We start from the raw sequence: 18413 nt of genomic DNA on the forward strand, positions 1-18413 counted from the left end.
TAGCATGACTTGAAATTTTAATTTACAAAAGAACTGAATAGAGGCAAGCATTACTTTGCGGTAGTTCATTATGAAAAACTAATAGGTATTTTAGAGAGAAAACATTGATGGTTTCTTTTTTTAAATCATCATTATATCAATACCAACGTTGGTCCCAACATAGACAATCTACTCGCCACAGTCACAGATTAATGATATTCTATATCAATGCCTGTCAATCGATATTCATAGTGACAGAAATGAAAACATTTTTCTGGACAAATTACAAAATTAATCCAAAATGTGTGAAAAGAAAGAAAGAAAATCATCACCAACTACAAAACAATTCGAAAACATCAGTCCATAAACATTAATGTGTTTTTGTATGTGCGTACCACAATTATGTATATATCCATCCATTTTGAGCCCCTGTTTAGCTTGCTTGCCTATGTGTTTCAAAGGTAATCTATACTTACTTATAATAAATCTGTTGAGAGGTCAATTCTGTACATGAAATATATTTCCAAAAATAACTATCAAGGGGTGATTAGTGATCGATATTGATGATTAAAATGCAATCAGTAAAATTTTTGTCTGGCTGTCTGTATGTTTGTTAAAAAAATAAAAACTACTCGACAGATTTTAACGAAACTTGATACAATTATTCTTCATACTCCTGAGCAGGTTATAGTATACTTTTCATCACGCTACGATCAATAGGAGCAGAGCAGTGAAGGGAAATGTTGGGAAAACGGGAGAAGTTACTCCATTTTTACAGCGATACTACTGTAAGGGCTGGATTAAAAAAATTCAAAATTCATTTATTTCAAGTAGGCTCAGTTTACAAGCACTTTGTTACGTCAGTTGACTATTTGTAAAGAGGTCTAAGGATGTCGTCATCAACCCATATTCGGCTCACTGCTGAGCTCGAGTCTCCTCTCAGAATGAGAGGGGTTAGGCCAATAGTCCACCACGCTGGCCCAATGCGGATTGGCAGACTTCACACACGCAGAGAATTAAGATAATTCTCTGGTATGCAGGTTTCCTCACGATGTTGTCCTTCACCGATTGAGACACGTGATATTTAGTTTCTTAAAATGCACACAACTGAAAAGTTGGAGGTGCATGCCCCGGACAGGATTCGAACCCACACCCTCCGGAATCGGAGGCAGAGGTCACATCCACTGGGCTATCACTGCTCTCTATCTAAGGATGTAGTCTATGATAACATTAAGAGGTAAAAAGTTTGTAAGGTTGTAGACACAACTTAGGCCATTTCATCGTGAACCCACACCCCAGCCAAGAAACTGCGGCTTTGTGCAGTAACCAGTACTGTAGGGGAAATCTAGCCCCTGTAGCCACGTGGCGCGTCGATTCTCTTTCTACGATCGCTAACGCTAAAAATGTATGGGAATTTGCTATCGACAGGTCACGTGATCAAGATCTGTCATTCCCATACATTTTTCTAGTTTTCGAAGCGTTAGAAATCGTAGAAAAAGAATCGACTTGCCACTACAGGGGCTGTGGCGATCACAATAGATTGGATACAGGGTCATCTTGACCGGCAAACTGCTTCACCAAGAAGAAATAGAAGGAGGTAATCTCTGGATCTACTAAATTGATTTTGAAAATTCTTGTACCAAAGGAAAGCCACGTTATTTAAGAACGCCATTTTATCCCCGTATTTCCACAAGAACCGGAACTACGCGGGAATGAATCCACAGGGCGTCAGCTAGTTTTTTATAGGGTCCCTAATCCGTCAATTATATTTAACCTCTTGACTCCTAATCGTATCGTATCCGTTACGTGACATGTAAAAAAATATAAAGTAAACTAAGGGCAATAGGCGAGCACAGTATCATGCTCCGCGCGATAGAGGAATATAAAACGCGCGATAGAGGAATATAAAGACTTTTTAAATGGCTCACAACGGTAGATTAAAACCGCAGCGAATGGTTAAGAAAAATAACTTATATTTAATATTTCCAGAAATGAAGTGTTGCACATGTTTTGTTGTAAACTATGACACAGACGAAGAACTCAGCGAAACCCAAGGGAATCAACGAAATCGTGCCTTAAAGTAATCCCTTTTTACCCGACTGAGCGATATATGTTTTTAAATATAAATTTATTTCATAGGCAAGTGTTTTTCTTCTCTAACATTCTTCCTTAGCATCATCAAGTCGTTCACTGCTGGACAAAATCCTTTTGTGTGGATCTTTAAACACCCACAAACTTTCTAAACACACTTTATTCTACAATAGAAATAAACTTGTACTATAGTTTTGCAAGTCCGTTGATGACACTCCCATGATATGCGGGTGACGGGGGAAGGAACTGCGCGGATATGAGGTCGAGCGCGCAGGGCATCGCCACCTCCCTCCCGGCCCGCGCGTATCATCGGGTTTTTTTGTCATTATCACGTATCCTTAATCCTACTAATATTATAAACGCGAAAGTTTGGATGTATGTTTGGATGATTGTTACTCTTTAACCCCGCTACTACTAAAGCGATTTAGCTGAAATTTGAAATGGAAATAGATTTTACTCTGGATTAACACATAGGCTACTGTTTATCCCGAAAAAATCTATGGTTTCCCGAGATTTGCGAAAACTGATGATTTTGATGATATGAATGTTTGTTACTCTTTCACGCCTCGACTACTGAACCGAATTAGCTGAAATTTGGTATTGAGATATACTATAGCCTGGATTAACACATAGGCTGCTTTTTAACCCGGAAAAATCCATGGTTCCGGAGGAACAGTAGTCCAAGTCGACGTAACACAATCATCTAAAGGTACTTATGTTGGCAATAGATGGATCGAATTCCCGTACAAAACGCAAACACGGAAGATTCATAGGATTGCTTACCTAAGACCACACGTGACAACCTTCCAACCTCCAATATTAATTTCATAGATTTACGATTCGGTACAAGATTATATTCATGCTGCAATGAGGAAACATGAAATTAAAAAGTTTCTAATTCTGAGTATTGTCCAAGAACGTCAATCGAAACTTCATAATATGTCAAATTGAAATCAACTAATCTCCAAAATACCTCTAATACCAACAAATTTAAAAGTGTTTTATAATTTATTTTTCTTTTATGTGTCTTGTAATATTTCCGTGTCCACCTTTCTGTATTCCACTTTTGATTTGTCCTTGGCTTCTTTGTCCTTTGTGCTTTCTTTGCATTCCACATTGCTGTGAGTATTTGGATGAAAACGATGAATAAATGCTTGAACAGCAACGAGCTTGAATAATGAAATGTACCAGTGCTTGAATTGCGATAACCTTGAAACTTGCTTGACCTTGAACCAAGCTCTGAACTAAATATTTAATTCACGACAACTTTACTTCTCCTGTGGATATTAGAGACTAACCAATAACGGAATTTTAGAAGAAAGTTTAATTCCATACTATGTTGTAATTTGGAGTTTGACTAATATAATATTCATCAAATACCAAGCCCTAAAAAGCATCAAAATCAAGCACAAAATCATTAAAAATTTGCTTGGTTTGAATAAGCGATTGGAAGCAATTTAATTTTTTACTCCAGTGCTAAATATTTAAACCAGCATTGATAGTGAGTGTGACGAACATTTGCTACAAAAGAATGTAAATATTAATAAGCAACTGCTGAATATAAATTTATTTATAACTCAAGTGCTATATCAAAACCAAGCATCAAACTATATTTGCTTGCTTTTGATTTCTTTACAATTAGCATTGATAATTCGAGTGTGACGAATATTTGCTACAAAAGAATGTAAATATTGTTAAGCAAGCACTATATATGATATACGTTTAACCAAGGACGATTTTAAAGAAGCATTGTCACTAATGTGCTTTATAATTCTCCCTTTAATAGTCAGCCCTTTTGTATCCTGTATTCCTTGCTTTGATTGTTGCATGGATCGCATCTTACCAGATGACAAAGAAGAAGAAGAGGTGGTGGAAGAGGACTATCACCATTGAAATTTAAAATTTTATAAATATTTTAAGTAACCCATCAAATACCAAAACCAAGCTCAAAATCCAAAACTATAATTATTTCGTGTATGTGTATGTTTAAAAATGAAATTATTTGTTTTTGATACATATACCTGACGAACTGATTAAGATTTAAGTTATAGAGAAATATTAAAATTATTACTATAACTAAGCATAATATCAAAGGTAAGAACTTTTGTTATCTGCTTTGATTTTCTGTATCTAAAGTAAGCTTTGCTTGGTTTTGATATAGACGGAAAATGTAGTAAGTTTCTGACATAGTCCAATGTGTTGTTTCCCTATATTTGGGGTAATTTGTCCTATGATATTTAGTTGTATTGTTGCATGTTTGCCTTTTATATGTCCAAAGTTTATTACTGGCTGTTTAAAGATGGAAGACGAAGATGGTAGTGTACCTACTTAGTTTTGCAACCACTTTGTTAGTTTATTGTTTTTTTTTTCGTATGTTAAATTGATAAAATTAATTGTTTGCTGAATGTTTTTGTATAAAGTCCTGCTAACTAGTCAGTGTTGTTTTTATTTATAACCGCTGACGCAAAAAGAGGGGTGTTATAAGTTGACGTGTCAGTCTGTCTGTGGCACCATAGCTTCCGAACGAATTTTTTTTTATTCTTTATAAGTTAACACCTGTCTACGCCTGATGGTAAGTGATGATGCAATCTAAGATGGAAGCGGGTTAACTGGTTAGAAGGAGGATGAAAATCCACACCCCTTTCGGTTTATATACGATATCGTACCGGAACGCTCAATCGCTTGGCGGTACGTCTTTGACGGTAGGATGGTACTGGTAACTAGCCACGGCCGAAGCCTCCCACCAGTCAGACCTGGACCAATTAAGAAAACCTCAATCGGCCAGCCGGCGATTGAACCCAGGACCTCTGTCTTGTAAAAAAATTATGAATGAAGACGGATGAAGCGATTTCAATTTAGTTTTTTTTTTATGAAAGGTGACTTATGAGCTAGTGTTCGCAGATATGTTTGATGAAAATCTGTTGAGTCGTTTAAAAGTTTTGGGGGTTGAAAGCGGAACCCCCAAAGAAGAATAACCGAATGACTGCAAATACACAATGTCGAGTGGGATCTCAATTGAAAGCGCACTGAAAGAGAATATTAATGACTTGATCGAGAGTGTAATTAATAATTTCATGACAGGGTTTTTCAAAATTTTCAATGTTATATCACGTTTATATTTAATTAATTAGAACCTTTTTGAATATGGTTAAACCTAAATAAAAATTTGCCTATGTTCTGCTTTAAGGTCAAATTTTTATACCGAAATTCGTCAAAATCGGATCAGTAACTTAACCGTTAAAGCTTAACAAACTAACAAACTCAGCATGGTTTCGCATTTATACTAATATATATAAAGCCGAAGAGTTTGTTTGTTTGTTTGATTGAACGCGCTAATCTCAGGAACTACTGGTCCGATTTGAAAAATTCTTCCATTTATCAAAGAAGGATATAGGCTATATATTATCCCCGTATTCCTACGGTAACAGGAACCACGCGGGTGAAACCACGCGTTGTCAGCAAGTTTATAATATACCGGTGTATTATCACAAGTGAATGATAATATTATTTACCAAAACAAGTATCCCAACAGTTTTTATACGATTGTGAGAAAATTCCGTAATTCGAGCCTAAACCGCCTTTAGCCTTACAAAATATCTAAGTAATATAATTCGCGTCGAGTTTCTACCAAAGTGCCAACACAATCGAGTGAGGACATTTTCTTTGAATACGAGGCTCTTTTTGTCGTAGGAAAAAGTATCGTGGAAATTGTAACAGACTTGCTTTTAGCTAGATGCCGCTTGCTGAATTGTTTGGTACTTGATAACGTTGTTCAGACATATAATTTAATTTGACGGTCTCCGTGGCGCAGTGGATTTACAAGATGGAGGTCCTGGGTTCGATTCCCGGCTGGAACGGCCGTGGCTAGTTACCTAGTACCGACAAAGACGTACCGCTAAAAGATTTAGCGTTCCGGTATGATGTCGTGTAGAAACCGAAGGGAGTGTGGATTTTCATCCTCATCCTAACTAGTTAGCCCGCTTCCATCTTAGATTGCATCATCAGTCACTATCAATTGAAACTGTAGTCAGGGGCTAACTTGTAAAGAATAAAAAAAATACTCAAAAGTAAGAAAAAGACTTTTATTTGATCAGGTGAATTTACGATACAAATACAAGTTCGGCATACACCTTAAGTAACCGTGATAGCTCAGTGGATGTGACCCCTGATTCCGGAGGGTGTGGGTTCGAATCCGGAGCATGCATCTCCAACTTTTCAGTTGTGTGCATTTTAAGAAATTAAATATCACGTGTCTCAAACGGTGAAGGAAAACATCGTGAGGAAACCTGCATATCTACCAGAGAATTTTCTTAATTCTCTGCGTGTGTGAAGCCTGCCAATTGGGCCAGCGTGGTGGATTATAACTGTTGTAATCTCCTTAATGAAACCTCAGTAGCGTCACCAAGGATTTTGAACGAGTTAAGAAACATCACCTGGTGGGGCCCCAAGGGCCAAAGAATCAGAAGGCGGGCGGAACGACTCTCTAAGGCTCCTCCTTTGAGGCTCGAAGCTCGGCATAATCGACCGGAGGGAATATCGCCCTTTCTAGTTTACTTCTTCGAGTTGTTTTGATCGCTATCTATTGTTATTGTTTTGATTTTGCGAACTCCGTGGAATAAACAACACGCATATAGGTGGTCCCAGAATTATCTGGAAATCGTTCGGCGAGTATAAATACGCGACGGAGCTGACGATCGGGGCAGGCGAGAGACGACCAAATGTCACTCCATCGTCTATGCCGCTCCTTCACAAGGACGCCGGAGCCGAAATCTCCACTGATCCACGAAGACGGAAATCTGAGATATAGAGCAGCGGACCGGGTAGAGATCCTTGGCAGACACCTGCAAACCCAGTTTTCGCCGTTCCCAGACTCAAACCCTGTCCATACAAAGTGGGTCACAGAACAAAACAACCGCTTTTTTGAGGGTAACGAAGCCGAAGAGGACGAAGAAACTCTCTTCTTCACTCCGGGTATGGTCAGCGCGACCATCAAAAGGACAAAGCCCAGGAAAGCCCCCGGCGCAGACGGGATAACCAACACGGCACTCCGCCACCTGCCTAGAAAGGCAGTGGTAGCACTCACCCGCCTCTACAATGGTATTCTGCGCTCGGGTCACTTCCCCAACATATGGAAGACCGGACACGTAATCGTGCTGCCCAAACCAAGCTACAGGCCAATAACTCTCCTCCCGACCACGTCCAAGGTATTCGAGGTGCTACTCTTGCAGCAGCTGTCGCGCTATGTTACGCTCAGACCGGAACAGTTTGGGTTCCGGGCGGAACATAGCACTACTCTACAGCTCGCAAGAGTCCTGCACCTCTTCGCCACCGCAGTGAATAAAAAGGACACTGCTATAGCGGCCTTCCTAGATATGGAAAAGGCCTTCGACCGCGTATGGCACGAGGGCCTGCTCTACAAACTAGTGAAGGCCAACATTCCGAAGAAAATAATGAGAATACTGAAATCCTTCCTCACAAACAGGAAATTCAGAGTCAAAACAGATGGAGAGCTCTCTGAAGAGTATGAAATAACAGCCGGAGTCCCACAAGGCAGCTGTCTGTCTCCTGTACTATACGCCGCATTCACAGATGACATCCCAGCCCTACCAGGCACAACACTAGCGCTGTACGCAGATGACGCGGCGTACATTACCACGTCGCTAAATCATGAGCACGCCGTCAAAAAACTGCAACGCACACTCGACGCTCTACCTGATTGGCTCGAGAAATGGAGACTGTCTGTGAATGTGGCCAAAACACAGGCAATAACCACGGGCCATGAAACCAAATGGCACGTTAAATTGAAGTTCTATGGACAAGATATAAAGTGGTCAAGCACAGTAAAGTACCTCGGCCTTACTATAGACCGCAACCTCAGCATGAAGCCCCACATTAAAAGCGTGGCAGCGAAGGCAGCGATCGCTACTCGACACCTCAGACCAGTGCTCTCCTCGCATTTACCGCTCCGGACGAAGATTGGGGTGTACAAGACATATGTACGCCCCATTCTCACATACGCCGCGCCCGCCTGGTACGCTCTCGCGAAGGAGAGCAACCGGAAGACGCTCAGAGCGAAGCAGACCATAGCTCTCAGAATAATCGCGAACGCTCCTCGATACGTCAGGAACCTCACCATCTCGAGGGACCTGCGTGTCGAGGACCTAGACGCAGTCATACACCAACTGGCGCTTAGAGCCTTCTCCAAAGCCGATACGTCGCTGCTCCCCCATATAAGGGACATTGCGCCGTACCACGCTCGCCCACCAGACCGAAAGGCGTACCCCAGGGATATACTCTAGGTAGAGTCACCCAATGAGGCTACATGCTGAGGTTGCCATTCAGGCGACCTCACCAAATCCACGAGAGGAAGAAGACGAAGAAAATGCGAAAAGGAGTACCATAAACGCCCCCACCCGGGGGCACATCCAATGACCGCGCCATATTAATGGCGTGCGAATGAACACCACACGCAGGAGGCATAGCCTCAATCGTGTATACCCCCAGACTCATACGGGTCTGTGAGAAGAAGCAAGCACGGATCGGGGCAGTTAACTTCGAAACGGAGTGAAGTGAACATCAAGCGTTAGGTACCAGCGATACAAGTGAACTATAGCGAACTTGGCTACGATTTTGGACTACGAATTACCTACGTTTGGAAGTGTGTATTGATACTTGGATTAAGGAGTGGAATAAAGTCTTATAAGAGTCACCAGGTGTTTAATTCTAAATCCTCAAACCCTAGTTCATAACAATATTATTTGCAGTCGGTTAATAAAATGAAAGAAACAGTACCCAAGTGTCAATATGGCCTCAGACTTGCGGGAAAAGTTTTATCGTAAAGAAAAGTCGTCACTAAACTTTTCTTTGTAAATCTCTTATTGTCAAGGATAAGGTCGTCTTTCCACAAGATTTATTCTTGTTCTGCTAACTGTGTCGTTCGACCAGTGGTTATCCTATGTGGCTTCGGAAGACGAGGTCCCGAGTTCGAATCATGGGCCTCGGTACTCGCATAAGTTAAAAAAAACAAATGTTGAATTTATTAATGACAAAGGTGCTTGGAGATTTACTCGAGCGTCCTTCTAAAAATGATGATAAGCTCATTCTTAGAATAGAAAAGAGAATAAAAATACAAGGTTTTGTTGTTCTGTTTATTTTTTCGTTTTTAACCAATTTGAAAAAAAAATAAATGTTTTTTTTATTGATTGTTACCTCATAACTTCGATATTTCTTAACTAATTTTGAAAATTGTTTTTTTGTTTTAAAGAAATTCTTCCAGATTAGATCCATTTAATTTTCATGAAAATCGGTTTCGTAATATTTTTTTTATGTGTGGTACCTCATAACTTCGTCATTTCTTAACTAATTTTAATTGTAATTGTTGAAAAGAGTATACTTACTTCCAGATTAGTCCCATTTAATTTCCATGAAAATCAGTTTAATATTTTTGAGTTAAAATAAAAATAACTGAAACACGTCGGTTTATTAATTATATTTATATACAGTTTTAATAACGACGGTCTTTAACATAAGATTTTTGTGACTTTTACTTTTTGTTTAAAACACATATAAAATCAATATTCTGTTAATTATTAGTTTTAATTTACTATATATAATATGTATACCTACTTGACATAAAGATACATAATTTAAAAAATAAGGAAATGAAAAGCTTTCTATTTTCCAGTGTGGTTGTGCCCTTAAACAGTTCTGTTAGGGATCGGTTTCTTTCCCCGTCTTTGTGTTTCCCGTAACAGTTTTATCTTATTTAAAAGTTTAGGGGAATCTCTCAAATCTATGTCCTACACACAAAACCGTTTAGGGGTGTTTTGAGTTTGCTTCTACTTTTGGTTCCGTTTGATTTTGCTGACTTAGAAGGTTATTTATTATATATCTTATTTATTGTATATATATAATATATACCCTTCGTAACAACCACTCGATATAGCGATACAGAGTTACAAACAACACTTACACTGCCATCTATCGGCACATCGCTTAACTAAATTTATAATAATCGATACACCGCGTCGAATGGTCGATTATACAGTATATATGTAGTCTATATGCAGTAGTGTGTACGGTGTGGCGACGCGTCGCCATGCGCAATCGATTGTGCGATCGATTCTCTCCCACTCGATCCGGAATAATCTTTATAGTTCCCACAGGAACCGGGTGAAACCGCGCGGCGTCTACTAGTAATAATAATTGCGGGTGTGTTCAGAAAAGGCAATCAATTTGAAGGAAACGTTCTCGAGCGATCTATCTCCTCGTAGCAGATGAGTATGCAAAGTTGGTACACATGCGTGCTGCGACGGGATGATGGATGACGTCATCTTAAAGTAAATTACATCTCAATTTAATATCATGTTACATTATAATACACTAGCGGGTGCCCGCGACTTCGTCCGCGTGGAATTAAGTTTTTCACAAATCCCTTAGAAACTATGAATTTTTCCGGGATGAAAAGTAGCCTATGTGTTAATCCAGAGTAAAATCTATTTCCATTCTAAATTTTAGCCAAATCGCTTCAGTAGTCGCATCGTAAAGGAGGAATAAACATACACAATTACACACAAACTTTCGCTTTTATAATATTAGTGTGACTAGGCGTCGCACTGCTGATTCACCCACGTAGTTCCCGTTCCCGTGGGAATACGGGAATAAAATAAAGCTCATGACACTCACAAATAACGTGGCTTTCAATTGATATAAGAATTTTCAAAATCGGTTTAGTAGATCCAGAGATTACCCCCTCCTACTACCCACGGGAAACAGGAACTACGCGAGTGAAACCGCGGGTCGGCAGTTAGTAAACTATGTTTTATGGCCGTATTGTGTTATGTGTATTTTTTTCTTGTAAATATTTGCCACATCTTTTAAATATGATCTATATTCCGATACCTTAACTAGTCGGGAAAGACTGTATTAGGAGTGAGTACGACAATAATCCAACGGGGCGGGGATCGAACCACCACCCCTCGGTGATGAGTCCGACCGCTTTTACAGTTGAGCTATTGAGGTTGAGCTCTAAAAATGTGAACTGCACCGCGGATCATCTGCCAGTATATGACATTTCTCTATCTTAAAATCATCCACAGCATAAAAGCTCTTTAGCCGTGATAGCCCAGTGATTAAATATCACGTGTCTCAAACGGTGAAGGAAAAACATCGCGAGGAAACCTGCACACCTGAGAATTTTCTTAATTCTCTACGTGTGTGAAGTCTGCCAATCCTCATTGGGCCAGCGTGGTGGACTGAGGCCTAACCCCTCCCATTCTGGTAGGAGACTCGTGCTCAAGTCTCCTCTCAGAATGGACCGAATATTGAGCCGAACATTGTTGCAAAGTGCACGGATGAAACTGCGGGGCAATGACATTTCTCTATCATATCATCCACTGCATAAAAGCTCTTTATTGCAACAGCTTAAAAATTATCTATCTGAGTCATTACACAACAGCAGTTACAGCTTCTAGCTGCAGCTTTTATATTTCGGAACAGCTCTCGTGGTCGTAACGTAAGCCATAACGGGAAACTGCTGCTTTTACAGCTTACGTCGCAGCATCCTGTATGTGCCAGTAACAACAACTAGAAGATATTTCCTAACTTTACTTATTAAATTATAAAAGTTTTGACTTTGTTAAAGTAAAAATAAATAGGTAAGATTCTTGTAAATAGCAGTGCATTGCTCTACTGGGACCGAACGATTATCACTGACAGGTATATTGTAGCCAATAGACCTGATATAGTGCTAGTCGATCGGTCAGTGCGTCGTGCAATAGTTGTTGATATTACTGTTCCACATGACGATAATCTGGTTAAAGTTGAAAAGGAAAAAGTATCTCAATATTTGGACCTTGCTCACGAAATTACCGCCATGTGGAATATTGAGTCAACTATTATTGTTCTGATAGTTGTTTCAGTCAATGGTCTTATAGCGTAAAGCTTCGAGCAACATCTTAAGAAGCTTTCGCTTAACTGTTGGATCAAGAGTCGGATACAAAAGGCAGTGATTCTTGAGACGGCGCGTATTGTGAGGAGGTTTCTCACTCTGGAGCCCTGACCACCGGTTGCTTGGGTCCCGCAGTCAAATTTTTTTTATAAGTTTTTAATAGTGTTTTTATATTTGGTTGTATAACATTGTTAAAAATTAAAAAAATAAGGAGAAATAAATAAATGTGAGATAAGTAATAGGTAAGTAGGTACTAGCATTCACCTTAAACATTGCCTATTGATTTACTGAAAAGTATTATTTATCTTTTAGCTACATTAAAACTCACGGAAGTTATATTTTAGCATGTATTCTAAATTATTATATAACTAGCGACCCGCCCCGGCTTCGCACGGGTGCAAAACTGATACTAACACTCCAGCCGGCCGGTACCACCGCAAACGCTACGTCCCGCGATTTTTAAATCTGTAATAATTCGAAAATATTCTTTTAAATCATATGCTGTAAACATTTTTTTGTAGAGAATGATGTGTTCTACAAAGTTGTAGTACATTATGTTATTCTAACATCAATAGTTTTTGCAGCGCACGCCATGTACACGAAACTTTTGTACACCTTGGGTTACATTATTGGAATTTCAGGAAGGATCCCTAATTTTTTTCAAAATATAATATAGCCTATAGCCTTCCTCGATAAATGGGCTATCTATCACTGAAATTATTTTTCAAATCGGACAAGTAATTCCTGAGATTAGCGCGTTCAATCAAACAAACACAAACTCTAGTATAGATATAGTAATATAGGGACAGAGAAAGCGACTTTGTTTTAATGTAGTGATTAACACTTATCGCACTCCAAATTGACTATGGTTGAACGATATAAGACCATGGATGATGATGATGATGATGATGATGATGATGATGATGATGATGATAATGATGATGATAATGATGATGATAATGATGATGATGAAGATGATTGTAATAAAGACGAATTAAATATACGTTTTTGCTTTGTTAACAATCAGGTAAAGAGATTAACTTTGAGATATTTTATACCATTCGCTAGATTCCTCAGAAACAGGGCTCGTGCCATCTAAGTCACAAAGTCTAGATATCTTAGTACTTAGTAGGCGAACTTTTACGAGCCATAACTCCTCTGACACTGAGGTAAGTATACACTGAGTACTAAACCAACGACGACCGGCTGGATGGATTTTATGACGTCATAGTAAATTTTAAAAATATAAAGTAATAACTGAAGATATTTGGTTTTGTATTTTAGAATTTAAACTATCGTGAGTGTTATTCTTATTAATTGATTATGAAACACGGCTAAAACTCACGTGATATTAGGTCAGAGTATGCCCGACTAGTTTCGAACCCACACGGGGCCCATAGTCATGAGCTGGTTCTTGCAACGCGGCACGATCCAAACTGCGAAGGGGCTGCGCGACGCGCAGCAGCTCGCATCGCGCGCTGGGAGAGAGGTTGAGTGGTGGGGAGTGAAGGTTCCGTTACACTCTCCGACGGTTCATTAATGTCATCTTCATTAGACTCATCTTCTTTTAAGCTTGTTTTTGTTGTTGTTGCAGTGCATTTCCGTTTACACACATTTATTATCCAACTTACAATACATTATGACACTAATCTATACTAATATTATAAAGCTGAAGAGTTTGTTTGTTTGTTTGATTAAACGCGCTAATCTCAGTAACTACTGGTCCGATTTGAAAAATTCTTTCAGAGTTAGATAGCCCATTTATCGAGGAAGGCTATAGGCTATATATTATCCCATCATTCCTACGGGTACGGGAACCACGCGGCGTCAGCTAGTCTATTTATAATGAGGTGTAACATGCGCGGGGCACATAGTTCGAAGAGCCGATGGACGTTGGGGTCCCAAGGTGCTGGAATGGCGAACCCGCGAAAGCATTGGGCCAGCTTGGATCTAGCATAACCCCTCTTATTCTGAGAGGAAACTCGTGCTCAACAGTGAGCCGAATATGGGTTAATGATGATGATGATGTATAGAAGAAAAAGTGAGATTTAAAACAAAAATGTCGACAAAGATCTATGTCTATCTATGATATATTCGCTAAAGCTCAGTTACAAAGTTAGCTATAGACTTAGGTTCAGAGGAGTGAGTGATGTTTGTTATCGTATATAAAAGTTGGGAGACTGTGCCGGAGTTACGTTGGTTCGCGTGTGTCTTTGATATTAGTTTTATTACGTTACATGTTTCACAACAATGGAGTTATTGGAAAATTTCTCCCTGCGATAGCTGTTCCACCCCGGCGATTTGATAAGTCACCTTAAAATTGGTTTGCCTCGTGGGTTACTAGGGTTGCCAACCGCACTATTATATATAATGTTGTACTATATTCCGGGTCTGTGTCATCAACCCATATTCGGCTCACTGCTGAGCTCGAGTCTCCTCTCAGAATGAGAGGGGTAAGGCCAATAGTCCACCACGCTGGCCCAATGCGGATTGGCAGACTTCACACACGCAGAGAATTAAGATAATTCTCTGGGATGCAGGTTTTCTCACGATGTTTTCCTTCATCGATTGAGACACGTGATATTTAATTTCTTAAAATGCACACAACTGAACAGTTGGAGGTGCATGCCCCGGACCGGATTCGAACCCACACCCTCCGGAATTGGAGGCAGAGGTCATATCCACTGTGCTATTACGGCTCCGGGTCTGTGTACTATATATATTTAAAGATATATAAACAAAAATACTATATTTTTATCAATGAAATGTAACAAACAAATCTTTCATTTTAGAACGCTATGCGCATTAATTTTCGACAGATGCAGTAGCGTCTAGCCTAACATTAAACAAAAAAATTAAAAAAAAGGATTTTAGTTTTCTAAACTATAAAAATTTATATTTCAGACATATAATTTTGTAAAATGCAACAAGAGTATATAAATATTGTCTTTTAAAAATAAGTGTTGATTTTTTTCTTATTCCATATAATACTATATTTTATTTACAGCGTACCATATTTTTTATAGCTAAATCTGAAATATATTATAGCTATTTTTTTCTGAAAAAATGTTGGCAACCCTAGTTACAACAGCGTATCTAAACAAATATTATAAAGAGATAAAGTATGTAGTTGTGATGTTGTAAGCGGTAATCTTTGGTTCTAGTTGAGTATAAGAAAAATACATAATCTAAGCTCCTTTTCCTCAAAAAATGACGGACAATTTGGTCGTGAATTTGGGCACGATACTAGTCCTTATGTAATTAGTCTGAGAACTAGATAGCTAAGCTATGCTCTGAAGTGGGTTATATAAAATAAGCTGATGAAAAGATAACATAAAAAGATATTTTATTTATTAATAAAAACAGAACAGCCTTCCATTTTCATACAATACGGAGTCAACCTCTGCGTCGGCAAAAAGAAACTTCGAGAAATATTGCAAAGTTTCGCTGTGGCGTTGATATTGAGTATCTGGAGCATTTCCGACAGAGAGCTGACATCTTGTCATCAACTATGCTGTGATAGTTCGACGTGGATGGCTTCGGTGGTGCCTTGTTACATGCCAACCCACTATGACTAATGTTCGCACGGTATCTGAACGCGATATTTATCACTTTTCACTTTTCAGAGAAATGCCTCCAGTTATCAGCAACTCTTGCAAAAATTACAAATTTTAAAAAACCCCCGAAGGTCATGAAAATAACTAGAATAAAGATTTTTATGTCAAAAAATTGTTTCTATCATAACAATACGTTAAAACGTAGTGTAGAGCAGGAAAGCCTATACCTAGCTAGCTAGCCCTATACCTACGTATGTGTGTATTATGGAGTCACATTTCACCCAAGCGAAGCCGGGTTTTCATCTAGTTTATCTAAAACTCGTAACTTTAATTTTAAGTTTTTGACTAATTATTATCACCATTATCTTAAGTATTATATTATTACCTGACGTTTCGAAAGAGCTTGTAAACTAAGCCTATTTGAAATAAATGAATATTGATTGATTGATTGAAAAAGATGGGTTCCTTCCTTACACACAAAGTAAGAATGAATTATTTGTCGTCTATCCAATGGTGTGGGGCAGGGTAGGCGAACCAATGGCACGCGACACAATATTTTGGGCACGTCGCCGATCATAAAACATGTGTAAAGTAGGTATTTGACATAAATTATTTGTCATCTAACCTGCAGCAACAGAAGTCACACTAATTTTACAATAATTTAATTTATGCGTGTAATAAAAACATGCCAAAATGTACCTCTTTTGTTTACTTTATTTCATAAAGAGTTTTGATAGTATTTATTATTGTTATTCTCCAAATAATTTGAAAGTCAAAATTATTTGATGGCACGCCAATGACCCCATTAAACATTTTTTAGAAAAAATGGCACGTTGGTGCATAAAGGTTCGCCTACCCTGGTGTGGGGTATCGTTATCGGTATTTTTGCCTATGGATTATTTATTTAATCTACGGAACCCTACACAGCGCGTGGTCCGACACGCACTTGACCAGTTTTTTAGGGAATGCGATAGATATTTACTGTCTATCTACTTCTATATCTTCGACTATGAAAAATACCTTGAAAACCATAGATATACGTTGAAAACCATAAATATCAAACTGTAATATTTCACGAATTCATAGTCATACATTGGTCCCACCTTATGGTGTATGGAATAACTTTTTATGTGATATTTGATGGTGCAAACGATTTTATGACCCATTACGATCATGCACCGTGTTTCACCGTTTCACCATCAATAAAATCGAAACGTGTGCTTATGGAGCTTTTTATGTGATTTTCCGTTAGAGCCTGCGATGCCCAGATCTCTGTCAGTTTTTATGAGAAAGTATGTCTGCCCATGCACTATGCCTCTAATTTCCATGAGTTTACCCATTTAAAAGCTCTGAAAATCCTCCGGCTGAAATTTTGAAGGCCTCCGTGGCGCAGTGGTATGCGTGGTTAAAACGGAGGTCCTGGGTTCGATCCCCGGCTGGGCTGTTTTTTTTTTTTTCAATGTGACCAATATTCCCATTCCCCTCCAACTAGTCGAAAAAGACGAGGAGTTAGGAGTGGGTACGACAATAGATCAACAGGCCGGGGATCGAACCACCACCCCTCGGTGATGAGTCCGACCGCTCTAACCGTTGAGCTATTGAGGCTTCTATTGAAATTGAGGGATTGATCGAGGTCTTGCTGGTAGGAGGCTTCGGCCGTGACTAGTTATCACCCTACCGGCAAAGAGGTACCTACCGGTACGATGTCGTGCATGGATGGATGGATGTGAATTTTAATCCTCCTCCTACCAAGTTAGCCTGCTTCTATTTAGATTGCATCATCACTTACCATCAGGTGAGATTGTAGTCAAGGACTAACTTTAAGAGAATTGAAAAAAAATCTGCTTCGTTGTTTAGCCTAAGTGGGTCATGAAGTTCTAGATTCTGGGGTCGAGCAAGTAGAAGGCTCAAAGTCACTCAGCGAGCGATGGAGTGAGTTATGCTTGAAGTTTCTCTGCGTGATAAAATCAAGAATGAGGAGATCCGCAGACGAACCAAAGTCACTGACATAGCTCAGCGAGTCGCGAAGTTGAAGTGGCAATGGGCAGGCCACATAGTTCGGAGAGCCGATGAACGGTGAGGTTTCAAAGTTTCAAGAAAATGGCGACCCCACACCGAAAGGTGATGGTCGAACCCCTTCTAGGTGGACCGAGGACATCAAGCGAGTTGCAGGGAGCTGCTGGATGCTGGCGGCTCGAGATCGTTGTGTTTGGAAGTCCATTCAAGAGGCCTATGTCCAGCAGTGGACGTCCATCGGCTGACAATGATGAATGAATAATGGTGTTTAGAATTTAGGTACCTCCTCTGAAACAGCTTTTTATAAAATTTTGTATTTTTCCTAAACCTAAACGATAAGGGTCGACCCCAAAATATTTTATGGCAAACCAACTTTTGTGAGATCAGCTAGTAGCAATAATAAATTCCTTGAATTGAACCTGCGAATCTAGGACCCAGTTATGAAAACATACCTACACAATAAAGGTCGTCGAGTTGGTGTGAACAAAAATCTAGCTTTTAGTGAAGCAATCTAAGCGAAGTGCGGTCTAATAGTGAGGTTAGCTGAATGTCACAAAAATGTTTAATATACGACCCTCTTCACAACACGTTCACAATAAAAGACGGACGGGACAAGTGCGAGACGAGACGCTATCGCTAAGGTGTTCCGTAGATAGATATTTATTTTTATCTACTTTCTTTTAATAATTTACATGATCGTTCGCTCATTATTAACCCATATTCGGCTCACTGCTGAGCTCGAATCTCCTCTCAGAATGAGAGGGGTTAGGCCAATAGTCCACCACGCTAGCCCAATGCGGATTGGCAGGCTTCACACACGT

The sequence above is a fragment of the Bicyclus anynana genome, chromosome 24 (assembly GCF_947172395.1).
Source record: "Bicyclus anynana chromosome 24, ilBicAnyn1.1, whole genome shotgun sequence".
Taxonomy (NCBI): domain Eukaryota; kingdom Metazoa; phylum Arthropoda; class Insecta; order Lepidoptera; family Nymphalidae; genus Bicyclus; species Bicyclus anynana.